The sequence below is a fragment of the Mytilus californianus genome, unplaced genomic scaffold (genome assembly GCF_021869535.1).
Source record: "Mytilus californianus isolate M0D057914Y unplaced genomic scaffold, xbMytCali1.0.p SCAF_5, whole genome shotgun sequence".
NCBI classification, from domain to species: domain Eukaryota; kingdom Metazoa; phylum Mollusca; class Bivalvia; order Mytilida; family Mytilidae; genus Mytilus; species Mytilus californianus.
This window is the reverse complement of record NW_026262701.1, coordinates 37,123,610-37,140,707: the sequence shown is the minus strand read 5'-3', so window position 1 is coordinate 37,140,707 and position 17,098 is coordinate 37,123,610. Positions and strand designations below refer to the sequence as shown.

Sequence of the window (17,098 nt, the reverse complement as noted above, 5' to 3'; positions counted from 1 at the left end):
TGCTTTTAATAGTTTGTTCTTATGTTGTACTGTTACACAACTGTCCCAGGTAATGGGAGGGTTGACGCGTTCAAACTAGTTAAACCCCGCCGCATTTTGCATGTTCCTGTCCCAAGTTAGGAGCCTGTAATTCAGTGGTTGTCGTTTGTTGCTGTATATCCTATTTGTTTTTCGTTCATATTTTAAACATAAATCAGACCGTTCGTTTTCCCTTTTTGATTGATTTACATTTGTTATTTCGAAGCCTTTTATAGCTGACTATGCGGTATGGGTTTTGCTCATTGTTGAAGGCCGTACGGTGACCTATAGTTGTTAATTTCTAAGTCATTTGGTCTCTTATGGAGAGTTGTCTCATTGGCAATCATACCACATCTTCTTATTTTTATAGAAAATCGATTTTGAATTGAAACGGCTGTTTTGATCTGAAAAGACTGAACAGTTAATTTATAATTCATGTTCAGTCTTCCATTCAATTTTCAGACTTATCCGCAGCTGTATTTTCAGTACTGCTCAGATACTTCGCATGCAGTACATTAAGATCAGTTTCAATTTATTTTTCAGACTGCTGAATATTTGTTGTTAACCTGTAGAACTCAACAATGAAAGTATTAAATTGTTTGAAAAACTACTGACCAGTGCTGTATTTAATTTAAACGAAAAATCTGAACAGTACTGAATTTACAAGGAGAAAATATCTGAAAAATAACTTAAAACTTAAACAAGATTCATCGTTGCTTGATACTTTTTCAATGATCTCAAAAATGATTAAAAATTAAAATCTTACGCTCAATCACTAGCAGAGGAGCGTATTATTAAGTGGTTAATGTTAGTTGTTGTCTGAAAAAAAAATGGTTTGTTCTTTTAAGTGTTTGGTATAAATCCAGTAAATATTTTTCTCTTTCGTTTGGCTTACATTTTGTTCTCCTGTGGCGTTTAAGGGGGTAGCCATGGTAATCCCAAAATTGTCCTCTTGCTTAATTTTTCTTATATTCACATAATTGAAGAAGCAGGGGTCCATGCATCATCTTCCAAAGTATTGTTGAATTCACCATTTAATTTTATGTTCAGAGTAATTGAATATGACCAGTTTTTTGGGTACCATAAAAAAACGACCGAAAACACTAGTAGGCATTTATTATTGTATGTTTTTACACATGTTCTCATTAGGAATAACCATGACTGTTACATTGCAAAGAAGAATCATATTTTAAGTAAATCTGAAATATCAGAGTAATATTTGTATCTTGAATGTAAATGAATAGTTTAAAACTATTGACAAGGCGAAAATTCTAGCCAAGTCAAGTTTATAAGGAAAAACAGCATTATTCAGAATAGGACGAGTACCCATGGGACGAATTGTCATATCAACATTATATATCGGTTTCTCTCCCAAGACTACAAAATCCCCCTGTCATCAGAAGCAGTCGCTATCAAGATTCACTGTTTTGACAGTCTGTCAATATATAAGTACTATCTTTGTGCTAAAATAGATTATATGTTAGTATTAGCTTGCACTGGAATGGATGTTCAGATGATATCTTCTAGAATAGTGCCGTTTATATTTAAAAACCAAAGACATGCAGTTAAGTAGAGCCTGTTTACCAATAGCTTAGGATTAATACTTATAACTTCATAATTCAATTCATTTTTTTCCAGTTTAATTTTCCCAAACCTTCCAAGATTTTATCTAATATATGTCACAAGACACTACAGTTGTTTCAAAAAACTCCTTAGTACATAGTTGTTTTTTTAAAGCATTCCATGTATGAATGGTAACTTTCTACCTTTTTCAGCTTTTGCGCAGGGACGTTAAGGGCGTTTCTAGAAATATCCCATTTTTATACACAAAAAAAATCATATTGAACTCAAAGTTAGTTTTCTTTGCTTAAAGGTTAAAATGCACGTCAAAAGCGTAAACAGAGGGAAAAGGGTCTATTCTGAATCACATTCCAAACTTTTATTTATAGAAAAATATAAATACACTAGTGTCACGTGACTTCAAACTGAAAGTAAGGACATTTCCTAAAAAAGTCAAAAGGGCAGGTGCAAGATGAAATCCGATCGCCCTGGTTTTTGGCTCCCTGTAATCAGGATAACTTATTTTACTGGAAAAGTGCTGTGCCTAGTATTTAATAGAGGTGTTGTAAATAAAAAACAATAAAACGTGGAGAATTTTTTCGATTTATCGACTTTTTGGCACTTCGGGTTGTGAAATTTCTTTTACACGAACGCTATATAACTAGGCACAGCACTTTTTGAAAAATTTGAAATGTGGCCTTTCTACCAATACCAGAATCAAGTGGGTTGGTATAGCTCTTGCACCTGCCCTTTTCAATTAATTTAGCATGAAGTAGCATTATCGCCTTGAAATGCGAGAGAAAAACGTTTGAATGACCCTGCAGTAGTCGGATCGGCTGACGGAAAAACTCGGTGTATTTTTTGTACTCACCGTGAAGCATTTCATATAATAACGTCATGTTGGAGCGAATAAACAAATATTCTCTTATTGCTTGCTTAATTTATTGAAGCTTCCTATTCAGTATTGGGTTTTTTTTCAGGGAATTTTCATTGTGACAGGCTGGACTTTCATAAAATAGAATATTTACATCTTCTTGCATATTCCATCTCTTGTGTATATCACAGCAAACGGCTGAAATTGCAGAGGCGGATTCATGTGGGCTCTGAACCCTTGTGTACCAACCAATTTATGGTTAATGTATACACTTATATGTCCATAACTTCGATTAGTGTTGGGACACGCAGCCCCCCTTTTTTGTCAAAATCCGGAATCCGCATCTGGGGTCATAGTGCAGTTCTCATTTTTGCAAATGCAAGTTCATTATATAATTAATAGTATATTATAAAGTCTCTTCTAGAGCTTGTATATTGTGAACCATTAAAATTTTAATGAAAAAAGTTGCATTTTCATACAGAACTTTATACCAAAATTCATGATTTTTTTGTTTGCTCTTTGTCATTGACAGTGTTTAAATCATAAATATTAACTCCTACCTGCATATAAATATTCACATTTTACTAGTTGAATATCTCCTGAATCTCAAGTGTGACTGGTATCAATTTGTAAATCATGATTGGGAGGTCTTTTTGAATTTTATTCTGGTGGGGTAGGGTAATTTGTTTGCCTATGAATGAATATGAATTTTCACCAGTTACCAGGCCAGTATTTTGATTGGCTTGCTTTTTTTTATAAAAAAGCTACGTCATTGAGTACCCCATACTTCAAAAACATGTACCTTGAGCTCTCATTACTTATGCTTACACTATATCATAAAGCGATAACCAGTTCGAAAAATATCGGATGCATATATATACACGACTAATTTTAATCGCATCTGTGAAAAAAACCCACATCCAATTAGTTTCTGATACATGTACATGTACCTATGATTCAATCAACAACCTTGTCATATATATCATCTCAATTTCTCAACCTTATAGTTTACATTTATACCATGAAGTTGGAAATAGTGACCTATTTTTTTCTGCTGCTCATTTCATATTAACTCCCTGCCTACCAGTGTTCACGAATACAAATGGACAGCCAAGAAATAGCCAAAAGTGCTTACATGACATTCACCACAATTAATCAATTGTTTTTTCATTATCAAGTGCCATAATATTTTAAGGTTCATCTCAAACATGTCAAAATCAGAAAACTTATTTCCCATCACTTGCTGAGATTGGAGGCAACTGAATGGTATTTCTTTTCTGTCAGAATAAAAGAAATTCTATGTACCATATATATAATATAAATACACAGAAATGACTAACTCAATCACAATTAATACATATATACACAATCCAAAAGTTTCAGGAAGTGTCAGGTGAATTAATCATGACATAGCAGACAGGACAAACTAGTCCGCATGGAAATTAAAATGATGTGTAAATGCTTATAAAACTACTGCCTACAAATATCATTGACAAGGGTACAATCAGTGGTTAATATTTACCATGTTTACCTGAACCAATCACAAGAGTAAAAAAATTACTTAATTGTAAATCAAAACTTCATTGGCAATTATACCAGATCATCCTTTTTTATATCAAATTCTTGCTGTAATACAAAAATATGTGTGCAATTTCAAACTGAGAACAAAGCAATTTCTGTCTGTTTTGGGGATGCTGTCTCATTGCCATACATGTATACCTAACATCTTTTGCTAAACATGCTAGATATAAGAATCTCTAAAACAGTAACTGTGAAAATATTCCATCACATGTACAAGTTTCCAAGTCTATATATCCTTCAAAAAGACTCAGAATTTTTTGAGTAAATTTATTCCCAAGATAATTTTAATTATTGAACAATGTAAGGACAATTAAAAATGCGAGATTAATTATTGCAGTTTCAGAAAATCCTGGATACAAATAATACCATCATTTAAATAAATTTATATTTTTTTTTGCCAAACGTATACAATTGTATAACCAATTTTAATTTAGACAAGAAATGAAAAAAATTCTGATTTCTAAGTATAGACAAATATATAAGTATAGATAATATTTTTGTTCAAACATTCTGTGGCTGTTACAGAGGTCTTGCTCAGTATTGAAGGCCAACATCAATATGACTAAGTCACTTTAAGATGAACAACAACTGCAATTAAAACACTTTTTTATACTTATGAACTTTTTGTATACCTTTATTCTGTGTTAACTGTTATGAAATGAAATGAAATTGAAATGTAAATCATGATATAATATGATCTTCTTGTTCTCTGGTCATGCTGGTGGACAATATATAATATGACTATTTGTTCTCTGATGAAGAGTTGTTAATTTATTGGCAATCATATGTCATATTCTTAGTTTTATAATTACATGTAACTCCATTAGTGGTGCATCAGTGAATTGTATGCCTACATGTATATGATAGTATATCTCATGTATATCTAGGTAGGATTAATGTTAAAATCAATTACTATCTTTTCCCCGTAATTGCCATAAAAATAACAAAACACTCATATAAGTCTTATAAATGAATATCTCCTTCTTTACAGCTCAACTGAATATCATATGTCTATTTGTAGATCTCTCACTTGGTCAGATACAAATGTATTGCAGATTTTTCAAATATTTCATGAAAGAAACGACAAATTACATCCATGAAATATAATTTTGTTAAATGAAATCCTTTTTTGAAACTCCAATTGTAAGAAAATTCACAAATCTCCAAACTGTCCGTATTTAGAATTCATTTTAACTGAGGTAAAAGCTCTTTAAGATTGTAAACATCAACTTCAGTGATACAATTGATGATGAAAAAGAAGCTAAATTGTCTAGATAATTTTCCTCTGTCTCTCAGCATCAAAACACTAAATTCCAATTCATTTGGTCTTGAAACAGTCAATGCTTCTGCTTAGTACATATATGTAAATTATATAGAATTGCTGTCTTTTTTCTACTTTTCATGGACATATTTAGTGGCTTTCTAAACAAATTTTAATCAGATCTTCCGTAATGGCCATGATGAGTTATAAGGAACTTTCTACTGCAGGTCATCATCCCTGAAATATGAAAATGCAAATATAATATATATTAAATGAAATTTTCAACATGTGAAAAGTAATCAAAAGTTAGTGCAAACATATTTCTTCAAGAAGTTACTGTTAAAATGCTAACAAAATAATTTCCCTGTCCTTATTTAATAATGTCTTCATTCATCATTTGAACAAGGATTTAATTTTCCAGACAAATTTTAATAAGGTGCACTACATGTACTTTTATAAAACTTTAAAGTTAAATGAAAAATAAACTGTTATCACAGAGATATGTCTCGTCTTTTTGTAATTTTGATAATCATGATAATGCAAATGTTGAAATTAAAATAGCAATACTTAACATGTAAGTTATGCAAATATTCAAAGTCAATGAACCATGACTGAAGGTACATGGCTAAAAAATCTCCATGGAATGAGATGTGCCAATGCTAATACAACTGCATACCAAATACCATTAACTTATTATAAGTTGTTCCCTTTAAACAAACTTAAACACAAACATTAACTTGTAAACTATGTTAAAGTTTCAAAGTCAATGAACCATGATCAGGGGTGGGGCTATATAATCTCCATGGAAAAGATACTTGCAAATGCCAATAAATTTGCATACCAAATATAATTGACTTAACATTAGCAGTTCACCTTAAACTGATCTAATAACAAACTAATACATGTAAACTAAGCAAAAGTTTCAAAGTAAATAGACCATGACTGAGGGGCGGATCCAATTATTCTCCATGGAAATAAGATGTGCTAATGCTTATACAACTGAACACCAATTAACATTGGCCTATCACTAATGGTTCCCCTTGAACTGACCTAATCACAAACTAATACATGTTAACTTAGCAAAATTTTCAAAGTCTAGACCATGACAACGGGGGCGGAGCCAAATAATCTCCATGGAAATGAGATATGCCAATGCTTATACAACTGCATACCAAATATCATTGACCTACCACTTGTGGTTCACCATGAACTAGACCTTAAATCACAAACTAATACATTGTTGACACCGCCGTCGCCAGAAACAGCATACCTATGTCTCGCTTTTTGACTCCGTCAAGGCGAGACAAAAACCAAGATGTGCCTATAAGATGTATTATGTAATAAATATTTAAATTGATGTATTTATCTTAATTTACTTTGTTTTGTATCTCCTTTTCCGACAGGAATACTTCAATATCAATATCAGTAATCCACAGCTAAACAAATTTTGCTAGCAAGTTCAGTATATTATTGTATTAATATCTGTCATGTCTGTGTAAATAAATTTTATTGCTGGTACAGATACTTCATTAACATTGATTAAATTAAGAAATTATCATGATTATTGGGTACATTTATTTTTGCAATTTTTGAAGAATGGACAAAAATGTGAGATTTATAATTGCAATTTCAGAAAAATCTGAATACTTGTACAGTTATATGTATAGATTTCAGAATGTGAGTTCCTTTTATTGCGATATTCAAAGTTGCCTCATAAAAACATTGCAATAATTTCTGAGTTTACATCATACAATATTCTTACAATGTACATGATGTAAGAACAGAAATTTATTTGCACAAATTATAAAACAGAAAGAGAAGCCAGGCTCGCTAACATGTTTAACCCATCCACATTCTGCATGTTCTGTATGTACAATGTATGTTCCTGGAATTCAGTGGTTGTCGTTTGCTGCTGTGTTACATATTTCTTTTTCATTCATTTTTGTTTACATAAATTAGACCATTAATTTTCTCCTTTGAAATGTTTTACATTTGTGATTTTGGGGCCTTTAATAGCCAAATATGCAGAATGGGCTTTACTCATTGTAGAAGGCCATTCAAAGACCCATAGTTTTTAATGTCTGTGTCATTTGGACTCTTGGGGAGAGTTGTCTCATTGTACAATAGTTAGCTGATATCAGGATAAAACAATTTACCTGTCTATAATAATAAAGCTCTCCAAATCAAACCATTACTTTATTTCATCAAAGCTGGAATGGCATACTGTATCTTGTAATTGACAGGGGAGCTAAAAAAAATAAGAGAAAGTAATTATTTAATTACATATAGGTACTTTTTTTAAAATAAGGAGCATAAACATATGTACATATGTATAATGATTCATATAATTTTTAAAATAAAGAAATTACGTCTGCCACACAACCCTAATTTGATATCAGGATTTCCTCCATAGATATATAAATGCCTATTTTTTCTTGGATTTCTAGAATTGCTGCATCCTATGCTAAATAAAGAGCTGTGCTAAAAAAAAACCAGCCCTCCCACCCCCCCCCCCCCCCCCCAAAAAAATCTAAAACAAACAAGTGAATCTGTGAGCTACTAATATACCCCCATACCCTTAAAGTAAAAGGTAAACAAAGGTTGTTGAGTGATGAATCTGAAAAAGCATCACACGGTATTATCGGGTATAGCTGACACATATAAACCCTGAAACCAAATTTCAGAAATCCTTGTAATGTTCCTGAGAAAGATGCAAAGAAAAATATTCATGGGACGGACAGACTGACTGACTTGAGGATGTACAGACAAAAGTAAAACAGTATACCCACCCCCACTTTTTTAAAGACTAAAAGTGGGGGTATAAAAATTAAAAAAAAAAAAAAAAACTCGCGCACAGTGGCACAATTCATGAATAATTCTTATGAATAAAATCCCATAACTGGAATAAGTATAATTTAAAATATATTAAAAATTGTAAGGGAGCTTACGTTACATTTCAGCAAGTTTCATGAAAATGTGTTTAAGCGTTTTTGAGACATTGTCCAAAAAACGCGATAATTTCGACCCGTTATTATGAATAAAGTCCCTATACTCCAAAACCAGGTATCAAAAATATCTAATAGAAATGGAAAGGAAACTTATTTCGATAAATTTAAACAATTCACCAAAGTTTCATGAAGATTGGTGAAAGCTGTTTTGAGTTATCATCTGAATGATTCATCAGCAAGGCATTGCTCCAAATAAAAATATATTTCTTTCAAATATGTGTGATAGCTGTTATTTAATTTATGATTATCAATTTTTGTTTAATTTGTGTTCATGGTGTCTGGTTCATTTTAACCCTTACGCTAGTTGGTCCATAACACTTGTACATGTCGTAATTTTTTTTTCTCAGCAGTTGGTGGTAGACTTACTTTGAGAGCAATAAGAAATATGAGACCCCCTTAATCTTTGGGTTCCTACAGAGCTGTGGCCTTTTCCTTTTATAAATTGATTATGTGATTTGCGTACTTTAGTGATTCCACAAACTGGTCTGTTGTCACAGAATAAACGACTTTATTACAAATGGGGCTTTTTACTGCCTCTCTGACTTAAGTGCTCTCCCAAAGAAAATTTTATAAATGGGTCCCTTCTGTTTACCGGGGATATATCTTCGAGTAATGGATTTAATTCCTGCCAACAGGGATACAGTTCAGATATTTTATGTAATACTCTATTTTTAGAACGATGATGCATGCAGTGTTCTATTCAATTTAAATACTGTTTTACTTATATATAGGTCTCTAAAGTGAGATGGGGACACTGAAACGCGATGGTCACGCTTAAGTGAGATGGTTTGATATGCTAAAGTGCGATAGTCTGTGCTATTTAATGGAACACGCTAAAGTCTGATGCCGCGATACGCTAAAGTGCGTTTGTTAGCAAAAGTATTGACGTTTGCAACGTAAAATCGCATTATGACGCAACAAGCCGTTTGTACAAACAAACGCTGTGTCGGCCGGGTCAAACATGATTCTGTCAGTATACTGGAAAAAAATTACTTTTCATTAACATAGACTGAAACTGACGTTAGTAAAGGGAAGGTATATACCATAAAAGAGAGCAAAAATGGCAAAATACACCAAGTGTCAAAGTATTTAATTCGTCCCATGTCATTTACTGGAAAAGCATATTATAGCTCTTCAACTGTTTCGGTACTTATACATCCTTGGATTTCAAATGTTTGGCTTTGAGTGTTCCTGATGAAGGTAAATCCAGAAAAGCACTTCGGACGCATGAAATTATTAAACGTTTTGTTTTCAATTTTTTACTTGCGTGAAATAAAAGCTACTTTTTAACTTTCTAATTGAATAATTTTGTAAAAACAATTTTTTAAAATATGGTTCGTCATGTCTGTAAAAGAGATGGATACTCGTCAACAAGACAGTAACATAACGACCAGAGGTGCAGTATCATAATATGATTGCCAATGCGACAAGTCGCTATCCAATGCTAATGTCATTAATGTAATTAACTTTAGAATACCGTATGGCTAGTATTTTTAACGACCAAAGAGTATCAAAACGACCAGTGTATAACAATTCAAACGAGAAAGATAACGGACTGATTAATATACAAAATAAACAATAAACAAAAAAACAGATAAGAAGATGTGGTGTAATTGTCAACGAACAAATATCCACCAAAGACCAAATATCCTTGATGTATGCACCTAATAACGTTATGACCTTCAATGTGGAGCCTTGGCTTACGTCACACAGAAAGCTATACAGAATCACAAAATGACTTGTGTAAAACAATTCAAAGGAGAATAACAACGACATGATTTAGAAACAATACAATAAACGAAAAACTAATATGAACACAGCAAAAAACAAAAACCATCGCCTTAATCCTATTCCCGTTACACCATCGCACTTTAGCGTGTCATCTGATCGCACTTAGCGTAGATCATTGCACCTTAGCATGACCATCGCACTTTAGATTCATACATATATATAAAAAGATTATGTCAAAGTGGGCAGTCTTGATGAGCAAACTACATATTAATTAGTACAATATTATTGTGTCCTGAAAAGCTTCTTCAATTGTTTGCTGCGATTCCTTCCTAATAATGACGGTCATAGGAACATGAGGAAGGCGTCCCAGTTAATCATTAACAAAACCTTTCAAGAAATTATAATATTATTTTGACTATGTATTAAAAATGTAAAAAATTGTTCTATTTAGCCAGCAATTTAAGTACATAAACTTGCAATTGGTTATATCTATATTTCTGACTTGGTAATGATTTGCAAAAAACTGGTTCACAGATAATAAGATAATTTATTCAAGGTGCACAGGCTTTTTCCAGAGAAAGACATACTGTCCAGGATATTTCCAAATAATTACCCAGATACTCAGCCTTCTGCAGTAATTTTTAATGGACATAAAGATGTAATCATGTTGCTGTCACCTTTTAACTTCCTTAAAAGCTTAAGTGGCATCCGATTTCAAAAAATTATTATTTATAGTACGTTTAAATTTGAAGTTCTTTATCACATACAATGATACAATTTTTGAACCATAAATATTCAATAGAATTGCAAAACTTTTTGACAAGCATGAGAAATAAATTGTACGACAGGAAACATGGAAATAAATAAGGGGAAACTTGTAGCACGCACATCGAACCAAACACGAGATACATGAATTGAGAGGTCAAACGTCAAAACACGAAAACAAGTGAAATAAAATATAAACACTGGGTAAATAGAAAACATTGCATAAAATTAACCCTTTACCGCCCTTTTAAATTCAAAGTTGATTAATACCAACACCACTAAGCAGAAAATAATATAGTATGGACTTCACACTGATTAAATGGTGGGAGTAGAAGTTGGAAAGAGAGGGGGTAGTCCAAATAATTATGACGTCTTGCAAGGCTTCCTTTTGAGCAAGTTTGTGTGCCCTGTGTTACAAATTAAGATCTCCATGCTTTGAAAGTATGGGTCATGGCTCCAGCAATGTGGGTGCCGGAGAGAAGTGAACGGTGGACCCCCCCCCCCCTTTCTTTCCCCGAATGGCAGGTTCCTGCTTAACGAAAATTAGAAACGAATTTCAGGGTAAATGTTGATAATGGGCTCTCGGTATAATGGAGGGATCTTGATTCATTCGATATTCTGTTCATTTATTGACGGGATTCGATAAATTATTCAAATTTCAGATATTTGTTACAGTCTAGTTTCATTTTGACCACCATGACCACGTGTATAACATGCTTGCCAACAACTGAACTCGTTTTTATCTATAAGTATACAGTTTTTTTATTTCTGAAGCGAATGATTAACAAAACAAGCAACGTATGTTTCATAAATAATACATATTTGGAGGCTCACACTTACTTTTCTGGTTAGATTTTCACAGAGAAGTGAAAATAATTTTCGCTGCAAGGTTCTTTCCATTCTGCAAACTACAAACATCTATTTGACGGCGATCGTCTACTGATTGGTTAATCTGCAAAAGGAGGCGGGGTCCACGAGCCGACAATATCGTCAACAAAAACAGCTATTGCAACTGTTTTCCATAATAATTAAAGCACAAACATACAATATTCGTGTTTTGATAAACAAATTACATCATATGTATACCCGTTTTTAGTAAACAGGCATGTATGTAATTTGATTTCATACAGTTTCATCGATAGACGCAGCTTATGGAATCTTCGCCATTAATGAATATATGAATACATAATGAGGTCCTTACGGGGTTATCTGCCCCTGACAAAATCTTATCGAAATTGCCTTAACATCGCTGCGTGAGTATTGAAGCTTTGAAAAGATGTAGTTCCTTGATTTAATGCTTGGTGGTATCTAACTTATTCATTTTTTCTATATCTTCCTGTATCATTCTCACAGCCAAATGTAAACAGCATAAATGCTTGATCACTGTTTCAATTACTGCTAAGTTAAAACGCACAAATGACTTCCAATACATTTGTAAGAGTTGTCTCCCATATCCCAGGTCTACCCCCGTAACTGATTACAAAACTAAACGATACGATTTTTGCTCATTTATTAAGCCATGAAAATGACCGGTTGTTGTTCACATGATTGTATTTTAGTCTTTTGAGAATAGGTGTCACTTGGGAATCATACCACATCTCCCAGTTTATATAAATCATCTAGGCATCTGTACACTTATCTAAATCACAGTTTACCTAAAATAAGCAGTCATGAAATACATTTGTAACAAGAGTACTAACTTATTAAACCAGTAGAAGATTTTCAAAAAGGCATTTATTGACGATATAATTACTGCCGACAACATTTCTTGACCAACAGCATACTTATTCTCTATAAAACATTCTATCATAAGGTACTAAACATACAACCTTACAATATATGCAGATGCTTTTCAATTAAAATAAGACATACTGTCACTCTTAGTTAATGCTGAAAATTGGTTAGAAACTCATATTTATGTAAATCAATCGTAGTTGGGGAAAGCTCCTGATGTCTAAAACAACTATGTATCTATTTTCTTCATAGAAATCTAAATGCTGAACAACAAGTCTCCACAATAATTTTGGTATTTGGTTTTCTAACGAAAACCGAATAAAATGACAAAAGAAACTTAATAATTCTGTTAACACAATTCTATATTTATAGAAGCAAATTATCACTGGAACAAACCAATATGATAGCCCTAACTCGAATATAAAAGAAAAAATTGTTAATAGAAAAATATCGTTCATAAAAATTAAAAACTCAATAAGGGTGAGAACTGCTGAAACCCATGTTTCTTGTCATAACAACAATTTAACAACAGACATGATATTTTGTATACATTTTAGATATGTATTAGCTTTCCAAAGATAACCTTAGTCTTGCAATCGTATTCTGCTCTACTCGAAATTTAACTGATGCATAATCTTATTCCTTGTAAAAAAAAACTGAAATATTATGTATCAAACATGTCAAATGTAATTAACTATTATTTTCCTGCGCAAATAAAAAAAATCTTTATTAAAAAAAAATCCTGGGTCGATCTCAGGTGCTTTCTAATGAAAGCAGATCCTGCTCCATTAGTTGAACCAGTCGTGCGGATCATGGTGATTCAAATTTGGTGTGAAGTCGCTTTTGGTTACCTCTATTACCTAAAAACTTGTGTAAAACCCAAATTTGATTGTTTATAATGAAATTTAAAAAATAGAAAGGAAGCCTTGAAATTAAGGTTTCTAATTTGACAAGTAAAGTAATTATGATGTAACAATTAAACACAGGTGTGGAAACGTTGGATTGAACATGATATGTTGTTTTTAACTCAGAAAAGTGTTCAAGGTCATGTTTAAATTCACACATCATTTATAAAACAAACTTAACATATGTTGCCATTAATCTAAAAACTAAAAAGAATTCCACAACTTTAAAACTATATTTTAAAACAAAGTCCCTGTAACTAACATTCAATTTTAACCGATTGCTCGGAGGTTGGTATATTTAGCCCGTACAGTTATGGTAATGCTTATGCCATAAGGAAAACCTATGGATTATCAGCAATGAATCCTCAATCGTTGCTGTTATCAATTATACTTCATATTGCTGCATATGTTTGATTTTTTTTAGGTTATTTTGACCATTAACAGTTTTTGGCACACATTTAAAGTTTCCTATTTGCTTTACTTTTAATGTACAGAAATAATATTAGGGCATTATTCAAATAATTTGTCATTAACTGTTGTTCCAAATTACTACAAAGGTTGTTTCCCTCATTAAGTCAGATCTGTTACATATTACTATACAGAAATGTGACAATAAACCCTGCCTCCTACTTTGGTACAAGTACTTTAAAAATCATGATGGACGATATACGATGTACTGGAGAAGAAACTCACATTGCAGCCTGCAACTTTTCGGGATGGGGAAAACATAACTGTCAACATAGTGAAGATGTTAGTATTTCATGCGGTAAGCAATTTGTTTTACATTTGATTTAGATATACTGCAGGGACACTACATTGAGACGGGGTCCAATAAAAGCTAAGTAATTACTATAAATGGTTATATAAAAACATTGAGATTAGATTGATAAGCATTTTTCTGTACATAAAACGTGCAATTGTTCTCTCACTAAACAATTCAGAATTTGGTGACTATATTGAACGCATCTTTCCCATCGAACTTGAGATAAAGGATACAACAGATACAATTAAGTATGCCTCATACATTGACTTACATCTATACATTGACAATGATGGTCGGTTTAAAACAAAACTTTACGACAAAAAGAGATAATTTCAGCTTACCAATTGTGAACTTTCCATTTCTATGTAGCAACATTACAGCAGCGCCTGCATACGGAGTATATTTCTCCCAGTTGATACGATACTCCAGAGCTTGTATTTCCTATCATGATTTCCTTGAAAGAGGGTTGCTGCTCAAAAGAAAGCTATCAAACCAAGATGTCCATGTGTTGAAGTTGAAATAGTCCCTTTGTAAATTTTAAGAACGTCATCACGAATTGGTTAACCGTTATGGAATATCCGTTTTACAGATGACAACCGATATGTTCCAATTGTCGTAACGACAATCCCGTCCCCTTTTCTCCAAATGTGATTAACCGAATTAGACTTATCACCGCGTTTGTACTAACATGACAAACACAACGGATGCCACATATGAAGCAGGATCTGCTTACCCTTCCGGAGCACCTGGGATCACCCCCAGTTTTTGATGGGGTTTGTGTTGTTCAGTCTGTGGTTTTCCATGTTGTGTTTTGTGTACTGTTGTTTATATAAATAAGAAGATGTGGTATGAGTGTCAATGAGACAACTATCCATCTCAGTCACAATGTGTAAAAAGTAAACAATTATAGGTCAAAGTACGGCCTTCAACACGGGGCATTGGCTCACACCGAACAGCAAGCTATAAAGGGCCCCAAAATGACTTGTGTCAAACAATTAAAACAGGAAAACCAACGGTCCAATCTGTTGTCTGTTTGTCTATTTCGTTTTTAGCCATTGCGTTGTCAGTTTATTTTCGACTTATGAGTTTGAATTTCCCTTTGGTATCCTTCGCCTCTCTTTTAATATAGTAACTAGAATCCAAAAACCTTGGGAAAATGATAAATGGCGGATACTATTTCCCCATATATGTCAACAAATGCACCAGTAGTTTGTCAATGCTCAAATCTCATAAATCCATGAAGAACACAAGTCAAGGTAACAAATAAATAACAGATAATCACATGCACTCGAAAGGGAGCGGGACCGAGTGAGTCGAATGGGAATTTATACCCAGAGTACGTATCACAGATTGTTGAGTTTAGATGTTGAAACAATAATTGCACTGAACAAAACTTCAACAGACAAGTATGATCAAGCAATTCTCTTAACGTGTTGTATTCAATTAATTTCTTTTTAATAATTAGAAAATGGTCTGCAGTCCATCCCAATTATTTCTTCTGAGTTTGTTTTTATCCGTAGTTTAAAACAAATATTTTGATGTTCCCAATAGTTATCAAAATGTTATTGTAATGATCTGTACAATGAAATTACTTATATAATCATGATCAACATTTGCCAGTTTTGGCCAGGAAAACACAGAACACTTTTCTGAGTTAAACACAACATATCATGTTCAATCCAACGTTTGTATTCAGTAATGTGTTGGTATGTCTAAGCTTTTATGTGAATCCTTAATACAAAGCTTAGATTTCCGCTAGAACTATTGCTATGGACCGTATTTAACTTCAGTTATGTTTAAGTTTTTGCGCAACGATAAAACATCTACTTAATATTTTGGATGCATAGCAGATATAAAGCGCAGCTGTTCTATTGTATTGGGTTGATGTATCTTATAATCTGACTTCTGTTTTTGTAACGTCATAGTTTTGGAAGTTTCACCTTGTATTAGAATATACAAAGTTCTAGGATAAAACTCTTTTTATTGAAGGTCGAACGCCCTTAAGGCTTGTTAATGGAACCCGTATAACGTCAGGACGACTGGAAATTTACCATAATAACATGTGGGGTACAGTATGTAATAAAAATTTTGATGAAAAAGATGCAGCTGTTGTTTGTAGAAGCATGGGGTTTAAAACAAAGTAAGTATAGTTTAAAAGTTTGAATTTAATCAAGTAAACGTGAATCGTCTAATTGATAAATATAAATGAGTTGTCATTCGGACCAGATTTGTATTGCTCTTATTTAACACAAATAGGCAAAAAAAACACATAGGATCAAATTTCCATGAACACTATTTATATAGTAATGATACATATAAACTGCAAAATTCCTTTAAAGATTTTATTATGTCTTAAACGATTATTGTAGTACAATAATGTTGTGTAAGAAGGGGATAACAAAATGGCTAACAAAATCAATAAGTCGGAGAAAGATATTCAAAAGTACTGATGACTTGAGTATACGTTAAGAACTTTGAGCTTGCTTTCATTTCACTACTGAATTCATTCTTCACTGCGATATGGTAACGTATTTTAATGATAATATCATTTTATAACAGAAGCGGCAGATTAAAGGGACATTGAAAGCTCGTAAATCCAAGAGAAACTGCCATGGCAAAAAACGAAAGACAACGAATAAACAAATAACTTCTCAATCCACTACATTGAAAACGAATGCTAACCCTATCAAAACCGCGAGCTCAACTCAGGTATTCCAGAATAGTAAGCAGATCATTCACCACTCTTGGCACCTGTCGTGTTACTCTTCTTAAGTACACATTCGACGATGTCATAATCTAAAAAAGTGATAACTACAATTTGAACATATTCCACAGAGGTAAAAAAGTCGTTATTGCATCCGTAAAACTTTCGAAGGAATTACTTCAACTTTACTACTT

At 32.8% G+C, this 17,098-nt stretch overlaps 1 long non-coding RNA gene across 1 annotated transcript; it reads right to left on the bottom strand.

Moving 5' to 3' along the window:
- Positions 1 to 4,653: 4,653 nt before the first annotated feature.
- LOC127701811 (uncharacterized) lies at positions 4,654 to 11,767 on the bottom strand. Its single transcript, XR_007982228.1, has 3 exons — positions 11,639 to 11,767; positions 7,451 to 7,542; positions 4,654 to 5,531 (listed from the first exon to the last, which is right to left on the bottom strand). It is a non-coding gene; the product is annotated as an uncharacterized LOC127701811 (long non-coding RNA).
- Positions 11,768 to 17,098: the final 5,331 nt, after the last annotated feature.